Raw genomic sequence first — 14489 nt, 5'->3', positions numbered from 1 at the left:
ATAGCTCACGGCCATCTGTACAGCTACAGTGTACTCATACACATAAAATAAATAAAAAAATAAATCTTAAAAAAATTACAAATATATAAATAAATCTTTAGAAAGACAGAGACGAGAGAGAGAGAGAGAGAGAGAGAGAGAGAGAGAGAGAGAGAGAGAGAGAGAGAAGACCAAAATTTGTCTTGCCTACAAGATGTGGAGGGATAACGATGGAGCAGTGACGGCCCCAGCTTGAGACCATCCCATGTGAGCGAGCCACGGACGATACTGTTAGTGATACTCCGCTATGCTTGCGGACAGGAACCTGGCATAGCTGTCTCCTTCCTTCGAGCCTTCATACAGCAGGGGATGAAGGCAGATGCAGAGAACCACTGACAAACATTAGATGGAGCTCCATTAGTCTTGTGGAAGAGGGGATAGAAGTGAACAAGCCTGGGGCTCAAGGACACCACAAGACTAATCTGGGACCATGGGGGCTCACGGAGCCTGGTCCTCCTGCTGGCCTCCAAGGGCATCAGGCACATATGCATGCATGCAGAAACATACACACAGTACATGTAGACAAAACCCCATACACATAAATAAAAATAAATAAGCCTTTAAAAATATGCGTGACTCATCACTGTTTGGACCCAGATTCATCAAAGGTCCTTATTTACTATGGATGTAGTTGTAACTGCTTAAAATAAAATTTAAAAACTCCCATGTGCCTCAATTTGACTTTTCAACACTACTCATTCTGAGAGCTCTGTCAGACTCTTTGATAGGGTGTGGAGAAATGAGTCAAATACCGCCAGCTCTTGCGGTGGGAGTGTATCTTAACAGAACAGCAGTGTACCAAGTCCTTGGCTTAGCTGGCCTAGTAATCCCAGAACTGGAGAAGCTGGGGCAGGAAGATCACCACAAGTTCTAGGCTGATCAGGTTGTACATTGTGTTCAGGACAGCCTGGGGTACAGAGTGTAATCCCACAGGGGGTGAGGGTGGGATTGGGGGGGACAGACAAAAAGTGACAAGACGGCATTGGATTCCCCAGCACCAAAACAATAAAAACCTTTATTCATTTCACAACACTGATCTATGTGGTAAGCCTGCAAGGTGTAAATGAAGGTGTGAAACCACTTTCTCCTGCCTACTTCGGAGTGTAGACTGATCAAGAAAGCACCATCCAGCCAGACACCGTGCACACCCACGCGGCCCCAGCTACCACCGTTCATGCTGCAGAAGGACTGCATGTTCAAGGCAGGCCTGCTTAACTTTGGGAGAGCTTATCTTAAAAAACCAGACCAGCCAGGCAGTGGTGACGAAAGTCTTTAGTGCCAGCATTTGGGACACAGAGGCAGGCAGATCTCTGAGTTTGAGGCCAACCTAGAGTACAAAAGAGAGTTCCAGGATGGAGAAACCATGTCTGAAGATTTAAAAAAAGAAGAGGAAGAACAAGAAAAAGAAAAGAACAACAACACAGATAAACAAAATGTGGGCCTGATATTTACATATGATATTTACATAGGAAAGCTGAAGCAGGAGGATCCTTGAAAGCTTGAGACCAGCCTGGGCTACACGGGAGTTTAAGTCTAGCCTGGACTATATAGTAAGACTTTGTCTTAAGACAAAATACAATAAAGGAAGTACTTGTGTACTTGAATAGTCTATGCAAGGCACACACACACACACACACACACACACACACACACACACATACACCCCGCCCTGCCCCCTCCCTCCATCCCTCCTTCTCAATTTTTAAAGCAAACTTTGGATCAGGCTTTAAACTTTGAGGAAACTGCATTTGTTTGCTTTTGTGTTTTTGTCAGTACTAGAGATTGAGCCTAGGATCTTGTATAGTCTAGGCCCTCTCCCACGGGGCCATTTTCCCAGACCTGGTTTTGTGTCTTATGTTAACTGAGTGTTTCAAAAGTTGCTCAGGCTGGTCTTGAACTCCTTCTGTAGCCCAGGAAGGCTTTGAACTGCAATCCTCCTGTCTCATGCTCTTAACCATTTGGGTCTATTAGCCTGTGATACTAGGTCTGGATTGAAGCTACACTGTTTTTGTTTTCTAGAGAAATAATATCCTTCTGTAGCCCAGGCTGGCTCAGACAAGCATACATCACTATTCTTGGCCTAAAACTGCTGTCCATGGCAACAAATGCCCTTAAGGGTATGTATGTTCAAAGAAGTAGCGCCTGCTCCAGAATTAAAGGCTCTGAGGTGGCAATATCTAATAGAAATAGGACACACATGCAAAAAAAGTTTTGTTTCTCAATAGCCACATTTTTTTACAAAGCAAAAGTCAAGTGGGGCAGTGGTGTCGCAAGCCTTTAATCCCAGCGCTTGGGAGGCAGAGGCAGGTGGATTTCTGAGCTCGAGGCCAGCCTGGTCTACAGAGTGAGTTCCAGGACAGCCATGGCTACACAGAGAAACCCTGTCTCAAAAAGCAAAAAGCAAAAAAAAAAAAAAAAAAAAAAAAAAAAAAAAAAAAAAAAAAAAGGAAAAGTCAAAAAAGAAACACATGAAATGTCATTGTAGCATGTAATGAATATAAAATTTATCAATTGTTGCTGTTGCTGAGACAAACTCAGTATGTTACCCTGGTTGCCTGGGACTAGCTATATAGACCTCTCTGGCCTCAAATTTACAGCCCTCCTCTATTCGGCCTCACAGGTCCCAGAGTTACAGATGACTCACCACACCCAGCTTCAAGACTTTTATGTTTCCTTTCTCATTCTAATTTCTTGAAATCTAGTATATTCTATGTTTCTAGTCCATCTTAATTGGATCAGCACAGTTCACTGCTCCACAGCCAGTGTGAAGGTCAACAAGAATAGGCATTTTTCTATCACAGTGGGCAAGTAGCCTTAAAAGGCTATGACAGGGGCTGGTGAGATGGCTCAGTGGGTAAGAGCATTGACTGGTCTTCCAGAGGTCCTGAGTTCAAATCCCAGCAAACCACATGGTGGTTCACAATCACCCATAATGAGATCTGATGCCCTCTTCTGGTGCGTCTGAAGACAGCTACAATGTACTTATTTATAATGATGAATAAATTTTAAAAAAAGAAAAGAAAAAAAGGCTATGACAGTAAGTCCAAATGCTACTTGACATTTCATTGTGTACTTCTCACCAGCACACTATTTTTTTAAATGATTTATTTATTTATTTTATGTGTATGAGTACACTGTAGCTGTACAGATGGCCATGAGCTATCATGTGGCTGCTGGGAATTGAACTCGGGACCTTTGCTCACTCCGGCCTGCTTGCTCCGGCGTAATTCACTGTAGCTGTCTTCAGACACACCAGAAAATGCCGTCAGATCTCATCACGGATGATTGTGAGCCATCATGTGGTTGCTGGGATCCAAACTCAGGACCTTCGGAAGAGCAGTCAGTGCTCTTACCCGCTGAGCCATCTCGCCAGCCCCAACCAGCACACTATTTTTAAGGTTCTTAGGTGAAATTTAAATGGCCTACTCCTAACTCTAACCTTGTCATTTAGAGAGGCACTTATTCATGACTGGGTCTCACATAGTCTACCTGCCTTTGAACTGATCTTCCTGCCTCTACCTCCGAACTGCTGGGACAACAGGTGTGCGCCACTATGATCTGCTTACAATGTGACTTTACAGAACGTTTGTTCCTATGTACCTACTTGTAGCTCAGTCTATGAGTTCAATATATGATGGAGTTCTGGGCAATACAATAAATACAAAGGGGTGTCTGTTAAATCTTAAGGGGAAGAAACTGTCCTTATGAGAGTGCCTTCAAGAGGAAATGCCGTAAGCTACCCGCACTCCTTACCCTCACGGATGTTAAAGACTGAGTAGCACAGGCTGGCTCCTGTCTCAGCCTCTTGTGCTAGGATTATACACATATGCCACCATGCCCGGCTGCCTCTTTCTTTCTGTTTGGAACATTTCACATTGAGAACATGCTTAGGGGGTGTGGCAACTGCCTTGGGATAATGACAAAAGATTCTTTAACACAGTAAAGATAACAGAAGGATCCTTTTCTTATCAGAGGTGTGAATTTATGAAGCCAGACATGCAAACAAAGGGCAAAGGGAGGCCAGGACAGAGTTCCCTATCCTAAGCTGTGACAGGTCCTCCGCGGGCTTTGCTTGAATATCTGCGGGCTTTGCTTGAATATCTGCGGGCTTTGCTTGAATATCTGCGGGCTTTGCTTGAATACTAACATCCCAAAGCTGCCCTTCTTCCCGCCACCGCTTCTCTTGCTGAAGGCTCTTGCCTCCATCATTACTTCTTCTCTTCTTCTTTTTAACTTATTTTTATTTTTGAGACAAGGGTCTGTGTAGCCCTGACTGTGCATATGTAGACCAGGCTGGTTTCACACTCACTGAGCTCTTCCGGCCTCTGCCTCTGGAGTTCTGAGATTGAAGGCATGTGTCACCGCGCCCAGCTCACTGTCATTCCTTCCTAAAGCCTAACAAGGGCCTTGTATGACTGAAAGTGTAGAGCTCAGTGACAGCCGCAGAAATACCAAGAACACGTATGTATTCTGGCAATAGGCAGATGCAAATGACAGCCGATTTTTTTTTTAGTACTTTTACGAGGTCGGGGCAGTCACAGGCAAACGTGCCCAAAAAATTGGCTGCAGAAATGATACAGTCAATTTTTTCAGTTACTAATTGTGAAGTGTATTTTCTGAGTTACACGGGAGGCTAAGTGGGTGACCATTACTCTGGTTCGATTCTTTTGTTCACCAAAGGATTCCTTTTTAATGAAGAACGACATTTTGTTTGACCACTTACCAGTCCTACACTAATTTTTATCACACGTTGGTGAGTTAGAAACTCAAAGCTTTTCTTTCTTTTTCAAATTCAAATGTCTTACATTTGGTGTTTGAGCATAGAGACACTACAGCCCACGTGTAGAGGCCAGAGGACAATCTTTAAGAGTAGGTTGTCTCTTTCCAATGTGTTCCTTCGGGGGATCAAATTCAGGTCACCTGTGCTTGGTGGCAAATGCATATACTTGCTGAGTTGCCTTGACAGCCCAGGGCTGATGTTTCTAGCAACCTTTTATTGCCTTTTTGTGTTTTTTGTTGTTATCCATTGCTGGGTTGTTTGAGACAATGTTTTCTTTTTTCTTTTTTCTTTTTCTTTCTTTTTTTTTTTTCAAGACAGGGTTTCTCTGTATAGCCCTGGCTGTCCTGGAGCTCACTCTGTAGACCAGGCTGTCCTCGAACTCAGAAATCTGCCTGCCTCTGCCTCCCAAGTGCTGGGATTAAAGGCATGTGCCATCATGCCTTTTTCTTTTTTTTAAGATTTATTATTATTATATGTACACTGTAGCTGTCTTCAGGCACCCCAGAAGAGGGCGTCAGATTTCGTTACAGATGGTTGTGAGCCACCATGTGGTTGCTGGGATTTGAACTCAGGACCTCTAGAAGAGCAGTCGGTGCTCTTAACCACTAAGACATCTCTCCACCCAAGACAATGTTTTGCTGTGCTCCTTAGGCTGGCTTTGAACACCTGAAACTCCTGTCTCAGCCTCCCAAGAATTAGCATTGAAGATGCATCACCTAGTCGGACTTTATCTCTTGAAAAAAAAAATTGTTTCCTCCGTGCATTTACACAAATCACATGCAGTTTCCACACTGTCAGAAAGGGGTACAGGATCCCCTGGAGTTGGAGTTCTAAGAGTTTATGAGCTGCCATGTGGGTAGTAGGAAATGGACTCTAAGAGCAGCCACTGCTTTTCATCACTGAGCCATCTCTCCAATTCCCATACAGACTTTTCATTAGAGCCATATTATAATGTTTAATACAATCCTTTAGGGGGGCTATGGTGATGCACCTCTGTAGTCCCAGCACTTGGGACAATGAGACAGGAGGATTCCACATTTGAAGCCATCCTCCATTACATAGCAAGACCCTCTCTCAAAAAACAACCAACTGCCAGGCAGTGGTAGCACATGCCTTTAATCCCAGCACTTAGGAGGCAGAGGCAGGCGGATTTCTGAGTTTGAAGCCAGTCTGGTCTACACAGTGAGTTCCAGGACAGCCAGGGCTATACAGAGAAACCCTGTCTCAGGAAAACAAAAAACAAAGAAACAAACAAAACCAAAATCAACCAACCAACCAAACAAAAAAACCCAACCAACCAACCATTTCATCAAATAGCTGTGAGTCTTAATAAAGGAAGCCATTTTTGAGTTTGTCTAATCACAAATATGAACAAGAAATTCATTCTCCCTTTCTGTACTTTCCTTTTATGAAGGAAATGTCAGTTCAATATAGGTGTGGGAAACTGGTTATCAGCTTACCTCAAGTAAGCTATTGTTCTTATCTATAATAGAGAACCTGTTTCTTTAAGACAGGGTTTCATGTAGCCCAAGCTGGTCTACCACTAGGTATGTAGGTGGGGATGACCCTGAACTTCTGATCCTGCCTCTATAGGAGGAATGAATACACAGGAATGTACCACCAAGTTCCATTTTATTCAGTTCTGGATAAATCCATGGCTTTTAGGCAAGGAGCCTACCAAGTGAGCTACAACCCCCCCCCCATACCCAGATTGCACAGAAAAATTGTTCAAAATATGCTAAATTTTACTATCAGATTGAACATAAAAAAAAATCAGAGGTGGGATGATAGCTTCTCTTGAGACTAATGTTGGAAGCATGAAAAGCCTTCAAAATCTGGCCTCTTCTGTTCACATACATACATTTCCCTCTTATTAAAATCTCACTTTTCTGGTAAAAAAAAAAATGTTACAAGTTTAAAGACTTCAAACTCACTAGTCAAAAAATAACTAGAGTCTAATAAAATTGCCAAAAAAAATCTATTATTTTTAAAACTAGAAAAAAATGTCCAGGCTTAGCTGAGTTACCAGTTATTAATGTTTTTTGAGCATTACTGGAATGTATCAGAAGAAATTCCTTCACAAATCAGTTTGCCTCCACTAGCAAATGGATAATCATATCTAAAATAACCAATGCTTATCAGATAGTATTTTATGAGCACTGTCTGAGTCTATTTGAAGCGCACTTTGAAGGGACATTCAAACTCTTAAAAACTGGCATATAGGCTTCTGCTTTAAGGGGCTACTGCTTCTAGTGTCAGCTCTTTCTAGTTTCAAAATTTGCATGGCCGCCTTTCTGAGCTTGCTTCAAGAAATCAGTCTTAGCCCAGTCTTAGCGCAGGAATTGCTCGAACTCAGGGGCCTCGGGGTCAGACTGATTTGCATCTTTGCTACACAAAGTCCATCCTTGAATGAGGCGTCAGCGCCGCGGGCGGGTCTTCGCTCGCAGGCTCCGCTGCTCACTTTAGCGACTGCGGAGTGCTGTACAGCACCTGGGCCCTTGGTGCTCACGACTCTGACGCGACACCGACTTCGGGGCGCTGTCGTTTTCCTCTCCGTTCTCCGACATCTCCGCCGCACACTCCGAGGCTCGCTCTCCAGACGCGAGACAAGCAGGCGCGGTTTTCTAGGAGAGACCCACGTCCCCCGCGCAGGCGCAAGCGCAGGCGCAGGCGCAGGAGGAGGGAAGGGGGCCTGCGCTAGGCCCGCGGTAAACAAGCACTGCGCAGGCGCCGTGGGCCAAGGGCTTGATTTTTATTTTTTCTTTCTGTCTTTTGTTTTGCACAATAAAAAAGTGGGGACCGCCAAAGCAAACCCTGGTAGCTATAGACGATGGACTATCTGGCTTCTGCTCCTCTCACTCTGCTTCTGAGGCAGCAGCTGCGCGACCACGGCAGCCATAACTCTTCCACAGAATTGTCGGCCTTGAGCTCTTTTGCTTATTGTCTACACCAAAGCTGAAAGGAATAGACAAAAAAAAAAAGAGAGAGAGAGAGAGAAAGAAAGAAAGGAAAAAGAAGAGATTTAAAGGAGAGGTGGTGGGCGGTCCCCTCAGCGCTGCTCGGTCCCCAGACAACGCGAGATCCGCTGCCAGGACGTGGCTCCACCCCCGCCCCGCCCCGCCCGCGTCGGTGTGCGCATGCGTTGAGCTTTTTTGGCGCGCAAACCTTTCAAAACTTCCTGCTTGGTCACTGGTGGGCCTGCTCGCCCCCGAGGGATGTGTGTCCGGTTGGAGCCAGGGATGCACGCCCACAGCATCACGTCCTTAGGGATTTTCGGTCGAAATTCCACTTGAATGTAACTCGTCCCCCCTTTTTCTGTTCGTATATGGGTCATGAGGTTTCAGCGAATCAAAGAGTCAGAGTGGGAGAGAGCCCGTCATGGTTTTTAAAAAATGTTGAGTTTTAGTTGTGTGGATCGCGTAAACTCTGCAGGCGGCATAAAAGGATACATCTGTGGGACGAACGGATTTTTTTTTTTCTCGAAGACTCCTGAGAGGCTGTGAATGTGGACCGGGTTAACACAGTGGGATGTAGATAAGACATTTCAAAAATGGAAGAAGTCAGTGAAGATAGTACCACATGCTTGATAAGCCCAGAAGGAATTGTAGTAGTAAAGGAAGCCTAGCTTAAAATATTTACGCGTATGTATAGGCAAGGAGGCAGCAGTGCCGCATGTTTAGTCTATGATAGCCAAGTGAAATGGGAATGCCTTTGAGTGCAACAGAGACATTTTTAAAAGTCATGAGCAAGAGCCGAGGTTGGGACTGCGTAAAACGATAAATAATCTGGAGCCTAGAATGTTGCAAGTGTGGACAGGTTTGACTGATTTGGCCTCTTTTCTCTCTCAGGGGACATGGAACACCTGCACAAACTGGATTTTTGCTCTGTAACATCTCAAAGGTACCATCCAGCATCCGAAGTGTCCTCTTTCCAATAGAATGCCTGGCATCTCCCACCAATCTCAGCCAGAATGAAATTTGGCTAACAAGTCACTCAGATGAGTCACTGGCCCATTATAAGATTATGTCTTTCCTAATCTGTAGTCTTCCATCCACTTTATTGTTGTGTAAGATCATAGAATCCACTTTAATGTTGGGAGCAGTGATATATAGTACAGTCAGTTTTGCCATTTTATTATCCCCAGCGATTGTTTCTAGGACCTCGCTCAAGTACTGAAATGCATGATACTCAAGTCCCCTGCGTAATTAGGTATACTATTTGCGTATGACCCTTGTACATCTTTTCTGTAAAGTTTAAACAATCTCTCGATTATTTGTGATATGTAAATTGATGTAAATACTATGTAAATAGCTCCTGTACTATATTGTATAGGGAGAAATGGCAAGAAAAGCATTCAGTACAGATGCAAATTTTTCTTCTCTATTTTTATGTCTGCATTTGTCTGAATCTGAGGATGTGAAACCCATGGATGTGTGTGTGTGTGGGGGAGGTTGACTCTTCTTTCTCCTATTGAACAGTCTGGCCTAAATGGACTAAAAAAACTAGGCTCAGACAATCCTTACCTCAACTTCCTGAATAGCTGACATTCCTAAGTGTGCGGTGGGTGCATACAGTTCTGAATATATTTTGATCCTTTGTATGCTCTATAAAGAAAATACAGGAAGATTGATAGGATATATAATTTGACTAGTCCTAACAACAGAGTGGCTGATAAGCAATATAGCTTCCTCTTTAAGAAAAGAAAGAATGGAACGTCTTAAAGCTGGCAATGATGGAGAAGGATCTAATTATTAACGCTTAGAGGAAAGTCCTTGGAAACCAGGTATAGAGTCATACACCGCTTGTCCTACCTACTCAGGGATGAGCCAGGAGGACTGCTTGAACCCAGCCTGGGAAGGGGATGGAGAGAGGAAAGAATGAGGGAAGCCAGAACCAGCCATGGTAGACCCTCTCAGGAAGTTCTCTCTAAAGCACTGTATTTTGGCAGATTGTATTCTGTTGTGTGGGCTGTTTGTGCTGAATCCACAGGAAAATGCAAAGGAAACATATGGGTGCAGTAGAATAGGATTTCTGGGTTGATGTCTAAATATTTGGTTTGGGGGATTGGGATCATCCGTCATCTAAGTGTAATGTCATAGGGACTGTTTAGAATTGAGGATCGGAACCTTGAGGCTTGGGCTTTGGATCTGCCGCTTACACCGTACGACATCTCAGAGCCTCATTTCCTCATGTATAAAGTAAGGATTACAGTAAAAGGAGAATAAGGATGAGGGCATCTTTTTTAAAAATTGTGTTTTGCCTGCATTATATGTTTGTGCACCACTTGTGTTCCTGGTGCTCTGAGAGGGCAGACGAGGACATGGGATCTCCTGAGTTACAGATGGTGGTGAGCCTCCATGTGGGTGCTAGGATGCTTGCTTTTGGGAGCAGAGAGCACCTTTACCTGTTGAGCCATCTCTTTGGCCCATCAGGTTTTTTACTTGTTTGTTTGCTTGTTTTTTGAGACAGGGTCTCTCTAAGTAGACTAGGCTGACCAAGAACTCACAGAGTCACAGAGATTTTCTTGTCATCTCTGCAGCCCTGGACATTTATCTTTCAGTGGGCCCTGCTTCGTAGGGAATCAAGCGTACATGTGAAAGATAGCCCTGTGGGATAGGCAGGAATGCAGGAGAGATTGGTTTCTGTCTTAGGTTGTTCTTTCTTCACACTTTAATTATTATTGATGTGTCTGTGCTGAAATTAAAGGTGTGCACTACCATGCCCACCCTCCAGTATTTTAAGCTATTATTATTACTATTGCTAAGGTTGAGAACTACTGCTTAAAGAGTTTCTGTAGAAAATGAAAAGAAACTAGACCTAAGGCTTAAGCCCCCCTGATCTGCATAGTTATATATTCTGGGATTCTGGAGGAGAAAAGGCAAGGGCTTGAGACGAGCAGATGAGCTGGGCACAGTGACATAGATTCTGGAGGGGAGGCACTGAAACAAGCACACTAACTTGGGAGCAGTTAGTATTGTCATTACTATGGATCTCAGGAACACCCTGAATTGGCTGTATGGAAGACTTTGAACCTCCCAAACTGGCCCTTTGATCTAGCTCAGGTAACAAAAAGATGTCTCGGTTTCTTCCACCTGGAGCTGTTCTGCTCCATCGATTGGAGAAGGCATGATTAAAGTGTTTGCACATGGGTGGTCTTCTCTCCTGGGAGGGCAGGTGGGAATGCCTTTTTTGTTTTTTTGTTTTTTTAAAAGCATTGATTATGAAGTCTTCCCGAAGCCTATCAAAGGTATGAGATGGATCTGAGCACACTGATGGTTTCGTTGTTACTGACAGGTGGGCTATCTTCGAAGCCTTTTAGCGAAAACAAAATCACTTGGGGGTGGGGAATGTCTGGGAGAGAAATTTCTCCTTTTTTTTTTTTCCTCTTGTGTGATTTTGGACACAAGATCCCATGTATCCCAGGCTAGCCTCCGAGCAGCTGTCTCTCCTGCCTTCACCCCCCTACCCCCTCCAAGTGCTGGAATTATAGTTATGTGCTGTCACACATGTTTTGTGAAGTTCTGGAGATCTAACCTAGGGTTTTGTACATACATGCTAGGCAGGTAGGCAGGGACTGTTCAAATCCAGCTACATGCCTCAGCCCCAGGAACTTTACCTTCTTAGACACAAACTGTTTGCTAAGTACCACAACTCTGACTCGTAGTCACAATTAAAGACACCTTTGTTGGACACTATGACCGAAATGTGGTAGTTATGGCCAAGAATATCTTTTGCTACATGGGATGCAGATTTTAAAAAAAAATTTAATTATGTGTTTGTGTATCTGTTTATGTCTATGTGCATGTGAGTGCAGGTACCCTCAAAGATCGCAGGTGTTGGATTCCCCCTGGATTTGGAATTACAGGCACTCGTGAGCTGCCTGATTTGGGTGTTGAGAACTAAACTCCGATCCTCTGGAAGGACAGCCAGTGATCTTCACCCGAGTCATCACTGCAGACCTAGGGAATCAAGCATGCATGTGAAAGATAGTCACTGTGGGACAGCAGGAATGCAGGAGAGAAGACACTCCCAGACCTTGGCTTAGGGATAGTTAGAACAGCAAAAGAAATGCTCTGGGCTCAGTCTAAACTATATATTCGTATAGCATGTGTATAGCTCTCATCTCATCCCGTCATCTGAGGAAAAGAGACATTTATAGAGGGATGTTAGAAATAGGATTCTAGGGCTGGGTGGTGGTGCATACCTTTAATCTCAGCACTTGGGTGGCAGAGGCAAGCAGATCTCTGAGTTTGAGGCCAGCCTGGTCCACAGAGCAAGTTCCAGGAGACCTGAGGGTATACAGAGAAACCTGGTCTAATCCACCCCCCCCAAAAAAAAAAGAAAGAAAAGAAATAGAGTTCTAATGAGTACCTTCCTTGGTGCAATGGATTTTTTTTTTTTCTTTTTGGTAGTGTATTCTGTTTTTTCTACAGAAAGCCTTTGGGGGTTTGTACTATGAAGATTGGGGTTATTTTGTATCTGCCATCAACTGGAGTTGCAGCTTCCTATACCAAATGCAATGTCATCCTGGGGTATGGCAACTAATGACCTAGGAACAAAAGACACCCTCTAACCACAGTTGACCCAGCTGAGAGTAGGAAACATCAGTCTTTGATAATCAGGAACTCCCAGCACTCCACAGTAAGAACAAAAGAGAAAAAAGTGTGTCTTCAGAGGGAGGCTGCTAAAGTGGGTATAGGGAAAGACAAAGGCTTTAGTGTGTCTCACTTCTGGCAAGAGAATTGATAAAATGGCTAAGCGCTGTTGGGATAAGAGGCAGAGTCCACAGCAGAGGTAGGACTAGAATTATGAAGTGGTTGAAGAACATACTCTGCAGAGTTGAGTAGAAAGATAGGAGAGCTGAGAGAAGAGAAAAGTAAAGAAAGAAGCAGGTGGAAAGTTACAAAAACCTTAAAAGAGGGCTGGAATTATGTAGGTCAACTGGCAGAGTGTGTCGCTAGCTTGCATGAAGCCATGGGTGCAGTCCCCATCATTGATGATGCATATGTCATTCCAGGCTTGCATAGTGAGCTCTCTGGGCTATATGAGATCCTGTATCAAAAACCAAATCAAATCCAAGACAAAATACTTTCATTAGTAGTGTGTTATAAGTAAAACTGTCCAGGAAGAACAGTGGCACTACTCACATTTTAATTCAGGGATAAAAGAACAAGATGTTTTTAAGATGTATTTATTTTATTTCTATGGGTGCACTCTAGCTGTCTTCAGACACACCATAAGAGGGCACCAAGTCTCCTTACAGATGGCTGTAAGCCAACATGTGGTTGCTGGTTGTAGTTGCTTTTGTAAGCAACATGTGGAATTGAACTCTGGATCTTTGGAAGAGCGGTTGGTGCTCTTAATGGCTGAGCCATCTCTCCAGCCACCTACAAGATGTTTTTTAAAAGAACAATGAAAAATAAAAATTAATTTGCTTCATGGTAAATTCACATTTTTTAATATGCTGGAACATAAGGTTATCGAGCATCTAGTTAGCTTTGAAATTTTTTTTTTAAATTTTGTGGAAGCTGGAGATGACTCAACAATTAAAAGCACTGGAGGACCTGCATGTAATCTGCAATTGCAGTTCCAGAGGATCTGACACCCTCTTTTGGCCTTCTTAGGTATGCACATTGTATACATACATACATGCAGACAAATACACATATAAAAGAATTTTTAAGAAATTTTTAATTCTTTTTTAATCTCGAAGGTGTAAAGATTGGTTGGGTAAGGATCTGCCCTACAAATCTTTGAACAAGATGGAGTCAATATATGACAAACATGGTGGCTCACGCCTCTAAGTAGCACGTGAGAAGCAGAGTAGGAAGATCAGTAGTCCAAGGTCACCGGAAGTGACTCAAGCAAGCTCTAAGGCAGTCTGGGCCATAGGAGACACGGTCTCAAAACATAGCAATAATAACAACAACCCTTATAATCAAAAGATTGAAATGCAATAAGTTCAGCAGTAGAAGTACTATGTGTGAAAATTAAAGTGGTGGCACACGCCTTTCATCCCAGCAGAGGCAGAGGCAGGCAGATTTCTGAGTTGGAGGCCAGCCTGGTCTACAGAGTGAGTTCCAGGACAGCCAGGGCTACACAGAGAAACCTTGCCTTGAAAAACCAAAAAAGGGAGAGAGGAAGGAAGGAAGGAAGGAAGGAAAGAAGGAAGAAAGAAAAAAAAGCAGTATATAGTGCAAAGGGAGATGGGGTATAACTTACTATGAAATGAATGTCTAGCGTGCCCTTCAGCTGGGTTAGCACCCTTCAGCTGGGTTAGCGCCCTTCAGCTGGGTTGGCGCCCTTCAGCTGGGTTGGCGCCCTTCAGCTGGGTTAGCGCCCTTCAGCTGGGTTAGCGCCCTTCAGCTGGGTTGGCGCCCTTCAGCTGGGTTGGCGCTCAGAACTAAAGATAAAAGAGGAAAGATATGAGTGACTTGATTTGGAGGGGTGCTGTGTGACTTACTTTCCTGTTGCTGTGACGGAAGACCTGACAAGAAGTACTTTGAAGAAGACGGTTTGCTCTGGCCCAGGATTGAAGGGATGTAGTTTAGCCTAGAGAGAAAGGCATGAGCGTGAGCTTGAGGCAGTCACATTTCATCTACATTCAGGAAGCAGAGAGGCAAGTGTTGGTGCTCAGCGTGTGGGTGGGGTGTGTGGGTGGGGCGTGGGG

General features: G+C 44.0%; 1 protein-coding gene across 5 annotated transcripts in view; it reads left to right on the top strand.

Annotated features, from left to right (window-relative positions):
- The first annotated feature begins 7854 nt into the window (after nt 1-7854).
- Nucleotides 7855-14489, top strand: part of Gpr19 (G protein-coupled receptor 19) — a 26659-nt gene continuing 20024 nt past the window's right edge. For 2 of the 5 annotated variants that reach the window (XM_031383643.1, XM_031383644.1), the window contains exons 1-2: nt 7878-8114; nt 8668-8719. The gene's annotated coding sequence lies outside the window, so the exon portion shown is untranslated. Of the gene's footprint in view, nt 8115-8667; nt 8720-14489 lie in introns of all 5 variants that reach the window. The other 3 variants (XM_031383645.1, XM_031383646.1, XR_004122352.1) reach the window with 2 other exon arrangements.

Source organism: Mastomys coucha, unplaced genomic scaffold (assembly GCF_008632895.1).
Source record: "Mastomys coucha isolate ucsf_1 unplaced genomic scaffold, UCSF_Mcou_1 pScaffold20, whole genome shotgun sequence".
NCBI classification, from domain to species: domain Eukaryota; kingdom Metazoa; phylum Chordata; class Mammalia; order Rodentia; family Muridae; genus Mastomys; species Mastomys coucha.
This window is presented reverse-complemented; position numbering and strand designations above follow the sequence as displayed.